The 17,125-nt window shown below is 34.3% G+C and overlaps 1 long non-coding RNA gene across 3 annotated transcripts in view; it reads left to right on the top strand.

The window, feature by feature from the left end:
- LOC144959822 (uncharacterized) overlaps positions 1–16,673 on the top strand; it is a 26,062-nt gene extending 9,389 nt beyond the window's left edge. Inside the window, exons 1-5 of one of the 3 annotated variants that reach the window (XR_013642688.1) lie at positions 1,323–1,675; positions 5,043–5,116; positions 6,993–7,043; positions 11,278–11,319; positions 14,914–16,673. This is a non-coding gene — a long non-coding RNA (uncharacterized LOC144959822). Of the gene's footprint in view, positions 1–1,322; positions 1,676–5,042; positions 5,117–6,992; positions 7,044–11,277; positions 11,320–12,419; positions 12,600–14,913 lie in introns of those variants that run through there. The other 2 variants (XR_013642690.1, XR_013642689.1) reach the window with 2 other exon arrangements.
- Positions 16,674–17,125: the final 452 nt, after the last annotated feature.

Genomic DNA, 17,125 nt, shown 5'->3' with positions numbered 1-17,125 from the left:
ATGTTAAATGTTGCTGTTGACCAGGGACCCCTTGTAAATCGCTTTGAGTACATTTAGTGGATATTGCGCTATATAAAGCTCATTTTTTAAATTATTTTTTAAAAATATTATCGGCGATAGTGATGATAATATGGTGTGGTGGTTGTAGTAGTAGTGGTAGTGGTGATGGTGATGGTTGGAGTTGTAGAAGTAGTAGTTGTAGAGATTATGGGACATGCGAATGTAGTAGTGGTAGTGACGATCTTGTAGTGGTAGTTGTAGCAGCAATGGTAGTGATGATGCTGTGGCGGTGGTGGTAGTAATCGTGTTAGTGATGATGATTAGGTGGTGGTAGTTGTAGTAGTAGTGTTTGCAGTGATGATGATGTGGTGGTGGTGGTGAATGTAATGGAAGTGGCAATGATCATATGGTGGCGGTGGGTGAATATGGTGGTGGTGGTAGTGGTGTTTACAGTATTTGTGATAGTGATGACGATGATGTGGTGGTGGTGGTGGTGATTGTAATAGAAGTGGTAATGATCATATGGTGGTGGTGGTTGTTGTATTTGCAGCGATACTTCTGTGGTGGTAGAGATTAAGATTAATATAAATGATCCATCGCATGTCATACGTTTGTAAACATTCAACGACACACCAGATAATCGACAATGTTATTTGAAAGACGTACAATCTATGACCACTGAATTCGGTGAGATTTCTATTTGAACGGCGGGCTGGGACGATAAAATCGGACACATAATATTATGACATATTTATTGGCGTATGCATTAATGGGCTGGGTCGATAAAATTGTTTACATAATATTAAATACAGACTCCGATAAAAAAAAAAAAATTAAAAAACAACGCCCCAAACATTTTAAACCTTAAACTTGTTTAAGAGATTTCTGGACAGTATTTGGGTCATCTTAGTTTAGTGGAATCCTGATATTGGAGTTGACTTTGAAGAGTAACAACTTTATGTGATTCCACTGTATTATTTAGCTAATTTTTTTTCTGTTTCTCTTGTTTGTTCGTTTTTCTGGTCTTCGTACATCAATCGATTCAACTAAGCATTAAAATGACAAGTGTGTTTTATTTTTGTTTTTGTTTTTGTTTTTTGAAACGCCCAAAAATGCGGCCAAGACTTTTTTCTTTAATCTTCTTTTATCTAAACAAAGAGACAAAATATGGGCAATGACATGCGGAGGGTATAGTTATGCGGCCGCATAAATGCGAATGTATTTGCTTTTTCCTGGAGGAACAGAATTATTTATTCACACGTAGTGACAATCAGCATAGGCATGTACACATCCAGCAGTAGTGTTGACAGGATTTTTAAATGTAGTCAGGTTGTTTACTTTTTGAAAATTTGCTTTTCAAACTTGAATTTGGTATTCATCTTCCATTTTTCTTAAATGCTTTAAAATAAGTTAATAAACGTATGAAGCAAAATTAAAGACAAACACTGTCCAACTTGGGTAAATACATGCCCTGAACTTACAGCATTAATCAAATAATAAATAACACATCCAAACCATGGACTAGTTAAACTTTTTGCAGACGTGTTGTCACCATTATAGCAAAACACCAATAGTAACTGGTGGGCTCCACACCTTATTCTCTATAAAGTTACGGTCTGATTGTTTACAATTCACTGATTTCTGGATAAACTTCAATATTCTCAACGGGTTTTTTGTGAGTATCGTCCTTTAATTTTATTAACTTCTAATTTAAAGAATAATCTTTTTGCAAAATATAGTTTTAGAGACACTTCAATCCTGTTTCCTTCCTTCTTTCCCAACTCACGTACTTACTTGATTTCTTCAGTTCTCGGTTCCCTACCTAATTATATACTTACATATTTATTTGAAAACTTACGTTCTGTCTAACTATAAGTTTTACAAACTCATTTTCCTAGCAGTTAAATTAGTGAATTGTTAACTTATTTGCTTTCTTTCTGACTTAGTCACTCACTAACATAGTTGCACAAACATTTGAGCAGCTTTTTTCTTAGTTATATACCAAGCAGCATTTTCTTAGTTACAACGGTTTTTCTTTATTTTACACCAATCAGCTTTATTCTTTAATTTACACAGGTAGCGTCATTCGTTGTAATTCACCAAGAACCTTTTTTTTTGTAGTTATGCAACAAGCAGCTTTTATCTTAGCTCAACCATTAGCTGCTGTTTTCATAGTTATATGCCACGCAGGTTTTTTATTTATTTAATTTTTTTTAATTAATCCCAATCTGATTTTTTTCCCAATTAGACACAAAGCAATCTTTGTCTTTATTATATTTTCACGAAGCAGATTTTTTTTTTTTAAGTTAGACAACAAAAATGTTTTTCCACAAGAAACAACCCTTTACTTAATTCAAGACCAATCTGATTTTTTTCCCAATTAGACACAAAGCAATCTTTGTCTTTATTATATTTTCACGAAGCAGATTTAAAAAAAAAAAAGTTAGACAACAAAAATGTTTTTCCACAAGAAACAACCCTTTACTTAATTCAAGACCAATCTGATTTTTTTCCCAATTAGACACAAAGCAATCTTTGTCTTTATTATATTTTCACGAAGCAGATTTTTTTTTTTTAAAGTTAGACAACAAAAATGTTTTTCCACAAGAAACAACCCTTTACTTAATTCAAGACCAATCTGATTTTTTTCCCAATTAGACACAAAGCAATCTTTGTCTTTATTATATTTTCACGAAGCAGATTTAAAAAAAAAAAAAGTTAGACAACAAAAATGTTTTTCCACAAGAAACAACCCTTTACTTGATTCAAGACCAAGCAGATTTTTTTCTTATTTACACACCATGCTGGGTTTTTTTCCACGGTTATTTACAAAGCAGTTTTGTTTTTCGAGTCATACAACAGGCGGCTTTTTTCTTGGATATTCACCACGCCATTTTTTTCATAGTTATACATTAGGCAGGCAGCATTATTATTAGATATACATCGGCCGCTTTATTCCTAGTTATACACCAGGCAGCTTTTTTTCTTATACGCCAAGCAGCGTTTTCCGTAGTTAAACACCAAACAGCTTTTTTTTTAAATGAGATTTTATATAGAGCAATATCCACTAAACGTGCTCAAAGCGCTTTACAAGGGATCCCTGGCCAACAGCTTCATTTAACATGTAGAATGGGACATGACGCCTTTTAGGCGATATTACAATTTTCTTTTCGGACACGACAACGCTGTTAATCATTTTACACCAGAGTACGGTAAGAGAATGTGAGTAAAGAGTCTTCTCCGAGGACTCAACTATGCGCCGAGCGAGGCTCGAACCCAGGACCTTCCGATCCGAAAGAGAGTGTCGAACCACTAGACCATGTAGCCGCACTAGTTTTTAGTTATGCACTACGCAGATTTACTCTTAGCTCAACACTAATAAGCATTATTTTCTAGTTAGACACCAAACTGGGTTTTTTTTTAAATTTTACACAAAACAGCTTTTTCAAAAAGTTAGACGCCTTAAAGGTCTTTTTCTTAGTTCAACACGAAACACCCTTTTTTGGTTTAACACAAAGCAGCTGTTTTCTTAGTTAGCTAAACACCGCGCACCATTTATCTTAGCGATGCACCAAGGATTGTTTTTTTTCCCATTTATCGAGCTGTTTTGTTTTTTTTTAATAGTTATACTCCAGACAGCTTTTGTACAGTGTAGCTATTTTGCAAGATTGCTTTTTTTCTGAGACAACATGAAGCGTTTTGATAGGAATAGACCAAGGAGCTCATAAGTTCATGCAATCATCATATACACATGTATAAAAACATCGTTCTTGACCAGCATATCATTATTAGGAACATTTTGTCCATTTGTTTGTTTGTTTGTTTTATTAACTTAAAACTTGAGATTTTATACTGGGCAATATCCACTAAACGTGCTCAAAGCGCTTTAGATAAGCGTCCCTGACCAACAGCAACACATAACGTGTTTTTACGAGACATGACGCCTGTTAGACGATATTACATTTTTGGGGGGCAGAGATTCATTGAGTACAGTGAGAAAATGTGAGTAAAGAACCGTTCTTAAGGACTCAAGTATGCGCCGAGCGAGACTCAAAGACAGGAATTTCCTACCCGAAAGCGAGTGTCGTTCCAGAGGCCAAATACCCGCACGATGTTTACGTTTATAAACCAGGTTTATAATAAATATTCAAAAAGCTAGTATTGGTTTTTAATCATAATGTCCAGACAACCCGTCACCAAAAATGAAATTAATGTTCAGTTAAAAGCTAATACCATTTTGTCAGTAAATTGTCAACGCAATCGGTGATCGCTGTCCAAGATTGTGTCACTCATGGGAAAAATCATGACAAGATCCTTCAAATCAAAAAGAGGGAGAGAGAGAGAAAGTGAAAGTGTTTTAAATAACAATATGAAAGCTTAGATCCCGCGGAATTGGAATTCATGTTTTGCGATTGTTAAGACCTTTTAAAACTGGGATAATAATATTATATTGATGTTTCCTCTGTGACCTCTTCTTGTTATGCCTGTCAAGCTATGGACATGGATGCCTTTTTACTATCATCTTATAGTATGAGTCTCGAGTGATTCAAGCAGCATATAGTACATAGAATTTTGAAATTTACATCAGTTATCGTATAATATTGTATTAAATCTAATCGAATAAACATTTCAGTGGTTTCATTTTGATTCCAAAATTTAAAATAAAGTATATTCTGCCCCTGGTCCGTAGACAATAGCCGTATAAAGTACTTGCCGATCACCTGGAGCAAAAAAAACCCACATATCCCGAGTATCAATCACAAATTTAACACAGACAATTGAATAAAATGCAAGTTGTCATCATTGCGATGCTATAGTCATTTATCATTGTGTCAAAACAATGTGAGAACTACTCACTCACTCACTCGCCTGACCTATTTGTGTGTTTGGCACTTACTAAGAATGGCTCGGCCTTTTTGTTAACAGGAAATAAATAGTCAAGAGGTCGGAGCGGGGTAAATTATGGGAAATATTCTGATTGGTTAATACTTAGTTACGTCATCACTTAATCAATTCTTTTTCCTCATTTCTCCATATTACAGAATTGACAACTTTACATTTGGTGATAGTTCTTATCAAAGCTTAAATCATCAGCATGAAGAGTCTCAAAGTAATGGTTAGTATGCCATTTTTCAAACTCTGATTGTGTGTGTGTGTGTATGTGTGTGTGTGTGTGTGTGAATGTGTGTGTGTTCAAAAAATCCCCAACGTTGCACTTTCCTTGCACCCTTACCTTCGATGGCTCTTTAGCGTAAACGCTAATGCCTCCTTTGAGCCTCGAAGTGTCCTCTCGTTGGACCACCCTATAGCCTGGGATCTGGAATCGAGAAGATTGCGCGCCGGAGTAAAGGTGGGTTTCCTGTAAAAGGAGAATGTCGACGCTATGGACGGCCAGTAGCTTTGACAAAAGCTCATTTGTTGCCATACTCTGGCTCTCGATATTGAGGGATACTATATGCGTCATTGCGCTACTCCCGATATCGCCTTTTCCAGTTGAAAGTGTGTTGGGACGTTCGCCTACTTCTAGAACGTGCCGACAACCCTGGCGACACGAACGCGGCCGCGACCGTTTTGCCATTGAAAATGCTGTCTGGCGTGATCAATCATAACAAAGTAGTGTGGCGCCCGAGATGGAGGTGGCCATTCGGGCACCGGGTTGGATCTCCATTAGTCATATCGGACGAGCAGCTCATGTGGTTCGTCGGCTCGATACCCGGGATGGTCACGTGACGGTCAACCGGGATTTACACCTTTGCCCTCGATATGCCTCAAGCCCCCTCACCAGCGACAAGGTAGAAGATCAACAAGGGGGTTCCAAAGGAGTCATTATGACATATCAAAATTATTTCAGAAGTTTTCGTAAATTAATATGTAATATCAACAAACCTAAGACAAAACCTTGAAAAATGACAACGGTTTAAAAGAAAAAAGGAAAATATACCAACTCAAGAGTTTTTGACATCTGCATTATTCGTATGTATTACGGTTTCGATTCGAGTCGATAGGTTACGTGTGCTTATTAAAACAATATTCTCTTCGATCTTATGGGAAAGACAAATTCACGTTGCGCTGGGAGACGCCACAAGCAAAGTAAGGAAATTGAAGAATGGGGTCCCTCAGGGGTCGGTACTTGCGCCAATGTTGTTTAACGTTTATATTAGCGATATGCCGAACACTTCCTCCCTGAGGCTGGGATACGCGGACGACTGGGCACTCGTTACTCAGAGTAAAGGGAGGACGTCACCAGACTCAAATCCTACTTTGACAAGTGGTATCTGAAGATGAACACTTCAAAAACCGTGGCCACTGCATTCCGCCTATGCAGTGCATGGCGCACCCGTAAACTGAACGTCCTCGTCGGGGACCAGCCACTCCCATATGAGCCGCATCCAAAATGTTTAGGGGTGACGCTGGATCGCAGCCTTACCTATCGGGTGCATCTCGAAGGAGTTGCCCGGAAGATAGAGAAACGCAGCTTCAGTATAATTTTTTTAACAAATTAAAATATTAAATTGAGAGAAAAAATATCGTAAATTTTGTATTCAGATTTGGAAAAACGTTTTTGAAAAATAGTGAATGTAACTCAGCCCATTCTTCCCACGGACTCTTCATATGCCCACCATAATTAATTTGCTAATGTGCGGCTATGTGATCTAGTGGTATGACATTCGCTTTCGAATCGGAAGATCCTGGGCTCACGTCCCATCTGAGCGGCGCATAATTGAGTCCTTGAAAAGGCGCTTCCCTCACATTCTTCCACCGATCTCACGTGCATAATGAGTAACAGCGTTGTCTCTGTCGGAAATAAAATGTATTATCGCCCAACAGTCTCGTCCTACATGTTAAATATTTGTTGATGGTCAGGGAGGGAGCATTTGTAAAGGGCTTTCAGCACGCTTAGTGGATGTTGCTTCTATATAAAAGCTCGATTTGATTTATTTTAGAATTTTTTTTTTATTTCAATTTTATTCTATTTTCCCTCTGACCAACAGATTCTGGCGTGTGTTGTCTTTCTGGCAATGGATGTGTCCCTAGGCGTCGGTGTATGTATTGTTATTTATATGAAAATAGTTTTATTTTGAATATATAAATATTTTGGATTTAGTCTGAGATTTGATCAGGAATAGAAATCTAGTGGAAGGGATCATAACTCTGACAGTCGTCAGAATGTAAACAATGACAATTAGTGCTTTAGGAACTATACGGTATAGTTATTACCATCGATGGTATAAACAAGAATATAAACAATGGCAGTTAGTGCTTTAGGAAACTATACGTTATTACCATCGATGGTATAAACAAGAATATAAACAATGGCAGTTAGTGCTTTAGGAAACTATACGTTATTACCATCGATGGTGTATAAACAAGAATATAAACAATGGCAGTTAGTGCTTTAGGAGACTATACGTTATTACCATCGATGGTATAAACAAGAATATAAACAATGGCAGTGAGTGCTTTAGGAGACTATACGTTATTACCATCGATGGTATAAACAAGAATATAAACAATGGCAGTGAGTGCTTTAGGAGACTATACGTTATTACCATCGATGGTATAAACAAGAATATAAACAATGGCAGTTAGTGCTTTAGGAAACTATACGTTATTACCATCGATGGTATAAACAAGAATATAAACAATGGAAGTGAGTGCTTTAGGAAACTATATGTTATTACCATCGATGGTGTATAAACAAGAATATAAACAATGGCAGTTAGTGCTTTAGGAGACTATACGTTATTACCATCGATGGTATAAACAAGAATATAAACAATGGCAGTGAGTGCTTTAGGAGACTATACGTTATTACCATCGATGGTATAAACAAGAATATAAACAATGGCAGTTAGTGCTTTAGGAAACTATACGTTATTACCATCGATGGTATAAACAAGAATATAAACAATGGAAGTGAGTGCTTTAGGAAACTATATGTTATTACCATCGATGGTGTATAAACAAGAATATAAACAATGGCAGTTAGTGCTTTGGGAAACTATACGTTATTGCCATCGATGGTATAAACAAGAATATAAACAATGGCAGTTAGTGCTTTAGGAAACTATACGTTATTACCATCGATGGTATAAACAAGAATATAAACAATGGCAGTTAGTGCTTTAGGAAACTATACGTTATTACCATCGATGGTATAAACAAGAATATAAACAATGGCAGTTAGTGCTTTAGGAAACTATACGTTATTACCATCGATGGTGTATAAAAAAGAATATAAACAATGGCAGTTAGTGCTTTAGGAAACTATACGTTATTACCATCGATGGTATAAACAAGAATATAAACAATGGCAGTTAGTGCTTTAGGAAACTATACGTTATTACCATCGATGGTATAAATAAGAATATAAACAATGGCAGTGAGTGCTTTAGGAAACGATATGTTATTACCATCGATGGTGTATAAACAAGAATATAAACAATGGCAGTTAGTGCTTTGGGAAACTATACGTTATTACCATCGATGGTATAAACAAGAATATAAACAATGGCAGTGAGTGCTTTAGGAAACTATACGTTATTACCATCGATAAACAAGAATATAAACAATGGCAGTGAGTGCTTTAGGAGACTATACGTTATTACCATCGATAGTATGCGTTAAAAATTGAGCTTTATATAGCGCAATATCCACTAAATATGCTCAAAGCGCTTTACAAGGGGTCCCTGGTCAACAGCCACATTTAACATGTGGGACGGAACATGACGCCTGTTAGGCGATATTACAATTTTTCGGACAAATACAACGCTGTTAACGACCAGGTACTCATTTTACACCTGATTACGGTGAGAGATGTGAGTAAAGAGCCTTTTCCAAGGACTCAACTATGCGCCGAGCGCGAGGCTCGAACCCAGGACCTTCCGATCCGAAAGCGAGTGTCATACCACTAAACCATATAGCCTAGTTAAACACATCTGATTAATCTTAACATCAACATTATCATCATCATCATCATCATCATCATCATCATCATCATCATCATCATCGTCATCATCATCATTATCATCATCATCATCATCATCATCAATGTCATCATCATCATCATCAGCATCATCATCATCGCCATTTTCATCATAAGTATCATTTTTAAATTGTCATTTTATCAGCATAATGATCACTATGGTCATTTTGTTTCTTTTAAATTGTGTCAGTTTTACTTTGAAATAGAACTTTTGTGGATGATTGCTCTTAGGTGAAAAAAAATATATAAATCATATAGGATTCTGATAGGAATAAACGAGTCTAGCTAAAAATGCATTAATGAACGCTAGTGATGTAATCGTGATATGGCCTTAAACAAGTTAACTTGAAGGTCAAGGTAAGCAGTCATTTATCGAAAAATTGATGGCTTCTGACCTTCACCTTTTAAAACGATTTCCGTACCGTACACCACACCGAACGGAAGTTGAATTGAATTAATGACTTCAGACCTTCACCTTTTAAAATAATTGTCCAACTTCCGCACAGTTCTTGTTGACGTCACTTAGATATAAAAACTAAGGGGAGTAATACGCAAAAATGTGATTTTTTTGTTTTGTTTTGTTGATACATTAAAACTAAAATCTATGTACTTCTAATATCGACTTATCCACTTGAAAATCACCACTTATTTTCTCATATTTTCATAATTACTGACTTTAACGATGAGTTTATAGAAAATTGTACATTTGACATAGATAATACATTTTTGACCAATATTGAATATTTTATTGGAAATTGTACATATGGCATGTACCTCTCAAGGTCGAGCCCATCCCTCGGTCCGAAAATCCAATAGAAGTTTTTTTTAGAAGTTTTGTACTGTGTATAAAATTGTATTGTGAAACATCAAAACGTGCACTCATGCCAGACCCTTTGTTTTTTATATACCGTAAAGAGAAAATATCCGAAAGTATGATACCGTAACTGATGTAAAAAAAAATCGGCTTGATGTATCTAACAATTCTAGTGTTCGAGCCAATTATCAATTAAAATCTTTCAGAAGGTTGAGAAGATATCCACGTCAACGCGTGCGGAATGGACTATAGTTAAGTTGCGTTATGATATAGTGTTTTGTGTCTTTGGTCAGAAGTCAAATCACAACCAATGATATTATATTATACCTGCTGATACAACTTCCGTTCGGTGAAGTTGAGTGTACGGAAAATCATTTTAAAAGATGAAGATCAGAAGTCATTAATTTTTCGATAAATGACTGCTTACCTTGACCTTCGATTTAAGCGGCTGAAGCCAAAAACACGATTACGTCACAAGCTGTCATAATTTATGCATTTTAGCTCATACGGTTTCTTCCTATTAGATACTACAAAGAGATAGTATAATACCGAATACTTGATACAATACTTACTTACCTAACCCTCGTCAGGCCTTGGGACACAAGGGACATTCGCCAGACATCTCCACTTTTTTGTGGTCGGCTGCTTTTCCGGTGGCTTTATTCCAGGAAAGGCCTGATTCTTTATTAAATTGTCCATGGTCTTTCGCCTGGTTTATTTGGTTCTCCCCCGCTTTCTTTTCCCCTCTGCTGTCTTGGGAAGTGACCCATTTTCCATTCTGGCCTCATGACCCAACCAACGCCCTCTTCTTCTTTTTATTTGGCTTCCAATGCAAGTGAAGTCGAGTTTCTTTAATAGATCCACTCTTTTTATTTTTGTTGGCCAAACCATGATGAAATTCTTTTTAGACACTAGTTTTGGAAAGTTTCTGCGTTATGGAGGATGCTATTTTTCAGCTGTCACTTCCATGAAGCAGTACAATTAAAATAATTAAGGCATTGACTTCACAACAATCAATGTTACGACTTTTTATACAATGTTACGTAAATTACACTAATTGTAACACATTCATTGTTAACTTTGATTATTATCTAATGTCTTAATGAGTATTTAAAAAATAGTGTAGGCCCTTCTTGATTTAAAAAGGTTGAAAATTCCACATCGTTGTAAAATAATATTGATCGACCTTGACCGCGCCATAGTCACTACCTTCACCTTGCTCCAAAATTGCTCAAGCTAGGGGAAATGGGCGGGTATCATAGAGTTAGATTATCCTCCCTTTCCTTAAATGTGACTTTTTAACTCAAAACGGTATAAAGTCAGGTAAACTCATATGGTCACAGACAATCAGCATTTATTTTTTTAATTTTCAAGTTTATTAAAGAAAATAAATAATGGACTACAGCTATTCATAAACGTTCTGTTATGAATTTTAAACATTACATTAGCTTCTTCTTTTCTATCTTTTGTCCTTAAGATAATAAAGCCAAACAAAGGCAGTAAGCCTACAGATCCAGAGGTAAGGCAACAACAATAATAACAATAATAATAACAATAATAATAATAGTTATTATTATTATTATATATTATTATTATTATTATTATTATTATTATTATTATTATTATTATTATTATTATTATTATTATTATTATTATCATTATTATTATTATTATTATTATTATTATTATTATTATTATTATTATTATTATTATTATTATTATTATTATTATTATTATTTTATTATTATTATTATCATTATTATTATTATTATTATCTTTATTATTATGATGATGATGATGATTATTATTATTATTATTATTATTATTATTATTATTATTATTATTATTATTATTATATTATTATTATTATTATTGTTACTATTATCATTATTATTATTATTATTATTATTAATTATTATTATTATTATTATTATTATTATTATCATTATTATTATTAATATTATTATGATTAACATTATTATTATTATTAATATTACTATTATTATTATTATTAGTAGTAGTAGTAGTAGTAGTAGTAGTAGTAGTAGTAGTAGTAGTAGTAGTAGTAGTAGTAGTAGTAGTAGTAGTAGTAGTAGTAGTAGTAGTAGTAGTAGTATCATCATCATTATTATTATTATTATTATTATTATTATTATTATTATTATTATTATTATTATTATTATTATTATTATTATTATTATTATTCTCATCATCATCATCATCATCATCATTATTATTATTATTATTATTATTATTATTATTATTATTATTATTATTATTATTATTATTATTATCATTATTATTATTATTATTATTATTATTATTATTATTATTATTATTATTATTATTATTATTATTATCATCATCATCATCATTACTATATAATTATTATCATTACTATTATTATTATTATTGATTTTATTATTATTATTATTATTATTATTATTATTATTATTATTATCATTTATTATTATTATAATTATTATAGTTATTATTATTATTATTATTATTATTATTATTATTATTATTATTATTATTATTATTATTATTATTATTGTTATTATCATTATTATTATTATTATTATTAATTACATTTTCTCTATTCTTTATTTTATTGAGGCAAAATTACCTAAGGGGACTTCAACAGATAATATAAAACAATTTAACGCCTGGTATGGATGAATGTTAATAACAAGTTGTGAGAAAGACACACTCCTCTCCAATGTACGCGCAATGTTGTTGGAACCAAAGGACTAACGCCAAAGTTAATTATTTTTACTATTATCATCAAATTTCAAATCTCACCAATCTTTTTTGAGTATTCTCTTTCTAAATATATATATATATATATATATATATATATATATATATATATATATATATATATATATATATATATATATATATTGAATCGTGTTTGATACAAATATGGTACGAAAAGTGCTCGACATGTAGTAATGGAGCGAATTATTTTTTAAAATATTTACCACAATGTTTGGGGCAGTCTACATCAATGTTTCAGGATTAATTTGCCATCTTCAGGACTGAGTTGTTTTGTTGACTGTTGTTGATTCTTTGAAGAATCAACAACAGTCAACAAAACAACAAATTATAAAACAAAAACCATGAAATAATAGTGCTCAACTTTAGAATAAAAGGAGCTATTTATAAACATTTGAAATTAAGATAGTTTGATTTCTACAACGTTGTTATCGAGCGTTGCTCTCATCAGGAAGCGGAAGTGAAAGTAGATTGTTGTGTTTCACGACCAGACACACCAAAACAAGAAACATACATTGGCCTCACCGAGTGTCCATTCAAAACCAGATACAACCTGCATACATCTTCCTTCAGAAACATACACAAACGACATTCCACTACACTAAGCGAACACATTTGGAACCTCAAAGAAAAAACATACAACACAGCATCACATGGAAAATCATCTCCAGAGCACAGTCGTACTCCCCCTCTTCTAAGATTTGCAACCTCTGCTTGGAAGAAAAATTCTTCATCATCACTAAACCGAACATAGCAACACTCAACAGAAGAAACGAACTAACTTCCTCATGCAGACATAGAAACAAACACCTTTTATGTAATTACGAACCTCCATAAACACGAATCTATAAAAATACGAAAACACAACAATCTACTTTCACTTCCACTTCCTGATGAGAGCAACGCTCGATAACAACGTTGTAGAAGTCAAACTATCTTAATTTCAAATGTTTATATATATATATATATATATATATATATATATATATATTATATATATATATATATATATGACATTTTGACGGGTTGTGTTTATGTGCACTATTCCCCATTGTGATATTGTGTCTGTGTGTGTGTGTGTGTGTGTGTGTGTGTCTATGTGGGTCTGTGTGGGTTAATATATATAATATAATATAATATATATATATATATATATATATATATATATATATATATATATATATATATACTTACTAACTTACTTAGGCCGCCCCTTGGGCGCCCAACATGTGCCACAAGTCTTCGCCATTCTGTCCTGTCCTCCATAAGCGTACGCAGCTCCCGGGTGTTGTCCATTCCTGTGTCATCTAGCAGACAGTCAATGTATGTTTTATTCTGCCTTCCTCTGCTTCTAGTTCTCTCAGGTGGTTCCCATAACACAAGACTGCTTGCAATCTCCTCCTTGTGTCTCCAGCAGTGCCCCTCAAGTCTCAGTCTTCTCTTTTGTATCTTCGAGGTCACTGGGGGGGGGGGGGGGGGAGAGGTCACTGTAGAGCTCTTCATTTGAAAGGTGCTCTTTCCAGCTTACATTGAGGGCCATCCTCAGCATACGGGTGTAGCAGCCGTCCAGTTGCTTCTCAAGGGCTTTTGTTAGAGTCCATGTCGCTGCTCCATATAGAAGCACTGACTCTATCGTTGCCATGAACAATCTCTTCTTTATTTCCCTCTGTAGGTTTGAACTCCAGATTTTCCTGAGTTTGTGACAAGCACTCCAAGCCTATGCTTTCCTGACAGAGATATCAGAGGAACTGCTTTGTGTCCAACCTCCTAGGTACTTGAAGTTGTCAACTTCCTTCAGCCGTCCTCCATTCTTTGCCTGTATGCTAATTGGCCTTTCTTGGTTGTAGGTTTGGAAAACTGTCTTCTTAGCATTACAGCACAGTCCTCCTCGTTCAGCCTCAGTTTCAAGTCTATTGAGGACTTCTTGTGCCTGGTCCATCTCCTCCTTTAGTAGAGCCAGGTCATCTGCGAAATCTAGATCCGTGACAATCATAGCTGGATTCCACCTACTTCTATGTAGCGTGAAGCGTCGTTCCCCATGCCCTCGTAGGTCTTTCTCATCACATAGTCCAGGACAATTGCAAAGAGATAGAGGGCTAATGTATTACCTTGAAGCACACCTACTTTGATCTCAAACAGCTCAGTTTCACCATCTGGAGAGATAACCTTTGCTCGTGTGTTCTCATACATTCTATTAATAGCAGAGAGACGTTTGGGAGGTATACCATATGCTTTTAAGATTTTCATCATGATAGGGCGATATATCGAGTCAAAGGCCTTCTACGTATAGAATGATTGCCTTCTTGCTGTGACTTTTTACTCCTTCTATTAGCCTTCTCAATGCCAGGAGGTGAGCAGTCGTGGATCTTCCTGGTCGGAAGCCGTTTTGACAAGAACGTATGAGGGGCAATCTCTGGCTGGACTCTGTTGACGATCATCTTATTGGCGAGTTTGGCAGCTATGGCTGCAAGGCTGATTCCCCTGTAGTTGGAAGTACCACTTAGGTCTCCTAAACACAAACAGACACACATACACACAAATACACACACGTATATGAGTTGGTTCTTCTAATGGGGATGAATCTTATTTTTGCCTGGTACCCATTTATTAACTCGAATTGTTTTTGTTTTTTTTTTATAGCTTATTAATCGGTATATGTAATTGTTCCTTTAAAGTAGATGAACCATATTTTGCCTGCTACCCATTTATATACTTAAATTGGGGAGGCCTACCAAAAACAATTCAAATAATATTCCCTCAACTAACCCCAAGAAAAAATAAAACCTAGTACCTTTAACTAACCCTAATAGGAAAAACAAAACCTTTGCAAAGACGTATGACTAACCCTAATATAAAAAAATCCTCCGATCTCGAGCTAACCCTAATAGAAAAAAAAAACCTCGGACTGCTTTGCACTACCTTTCAATATTTAACAAATCAAAATGGCGGCCGAGAATCAAAACAATGGTCAAATTAGAAAATTTTAAACTTTCACAAATCTCTCAAGGTTTGTTCTAGAGTTTTTAAAAATGCGTTTATATGATGACAAATTTAATAAATTAATGCCTGACAAAAGATCAACAGTGAAAATCCAAATTGAAAGAAAACTGGGGATGTAGGAACTTTTGGTAGGCCTCTCTTAAATTGTGATTGATTGTTGATTTATTGGTATAAAGGTTAGTTTTTCTAGTGTGGATGAATTTTGTTTTGCATAATAATCAGTTATAAATTGAAATTAGGATTGATGGTTACTGTTTTATTTGGTTTCCTGAAAAATTATTTGCTTCTGTTTATATATTACTGTGGTGCCCACATGCTTACATGTAAGGGTTATCTATTTACTTATTCACTTATTTATCATTTTATTTTTTTCTGATTATTTATGTATTATATTCACATGCAAACACACACACACACACACACACACACACACACACATAAATATATATACATATATATATATATATATATATATATATATATATATATATAATATTATTATTGTGCCCACATGTTCAAGTAAGGGTTATTTATTTCTATATTCACTTATTTATCCTGGATTTGCTCGGTGTTGACTACAATCTTGATCCACATGAGTCTATCGGACACCCTTTGGACTTCGACAGCGTTTTGTGCAAGTTCTTTATCTACGTTTCGTGTGGCCTCATTTCCTTTATAATTTTTTTAAATCCTCCACCAATCTCCCTTGCTGATTAACCTTTCCATTTTATCTCTTGCACACAGAGAATGTTAATCTTTCTTCTTTCCAAAGCATCAGCGATTTCCATTGATATGCCTGTCATAATTCCAACGTTCAAACTTCCAATCTTGATCTCCACTCCCATCTATTTCCTTGTCCATCTTTTACGCCGTTCTTCCTTTTGTGGGTGACCAGAAGTCATTGAATGTCCACTGCCATCCTGCTGGCCAATAATGGCATGTTATGGGCACTTATCTATTTAATTATTTTTGGTAGTTTCCTTTGGTTAATTTTTGATTTTACCTGTATATTGATTGGAAATTCTATGTAATTGTATATTTCATATTGGCAAATGGCTAAAAATAAACCTTTTGAATTGAATTGAATTGTTTAAAAAATGAATTAAATTTTGTTATTTTTCATATCACCATCAACCAGCCCATATCATTACAACCCTGTCAACCATTCACATTTTGTGTTTTTGAAGGACAACAGAACACCTATAGAATCACTCAACCCGAAAGAGGTTTTGACATTGATAGAGAATAATGTATCACTGAATATAAATTTACTTAAATACAAATATATTGTGCAATAGCAGTTTCAGTAGATGGAATGCATAACATAGCTCGAGTAAGAAAAAATAGTGAGCAAAGAATGCATCCTTCTCATGGCACGTCACTCTCATATTTTTAAGCATAATTAATATTTTTATTTGTGGACTCAACGAATGATATCTAATTAATCTGTAACTAAAGTCAACAAGCTAATAACAAAGAGTAGCAACTCTTTCCAAGAGCAGCTCAATGTATAAGTCCATAACAACCTCCAAATTATTCCAAAA

This window comes from Berghia stephanieae, chromosome 14 (genome assembly GCF_034508935.2).
Source record: "Berghia stephanieae isolate SIO BIC M18660-M18661 chromosome 14, UCSD_Bste_1.3, whole genome shotgun sequence".
NCBI classification, from domain to species: Eukaryota; Metazoa; Mollusca; class Gastropoda; order Nudibranchia; family Aeolidiidae; genus Berghia; species Berghia stephanieae.
This window is presented reverse-complemented; position numbering and strand designations above follow the sequence as displayed.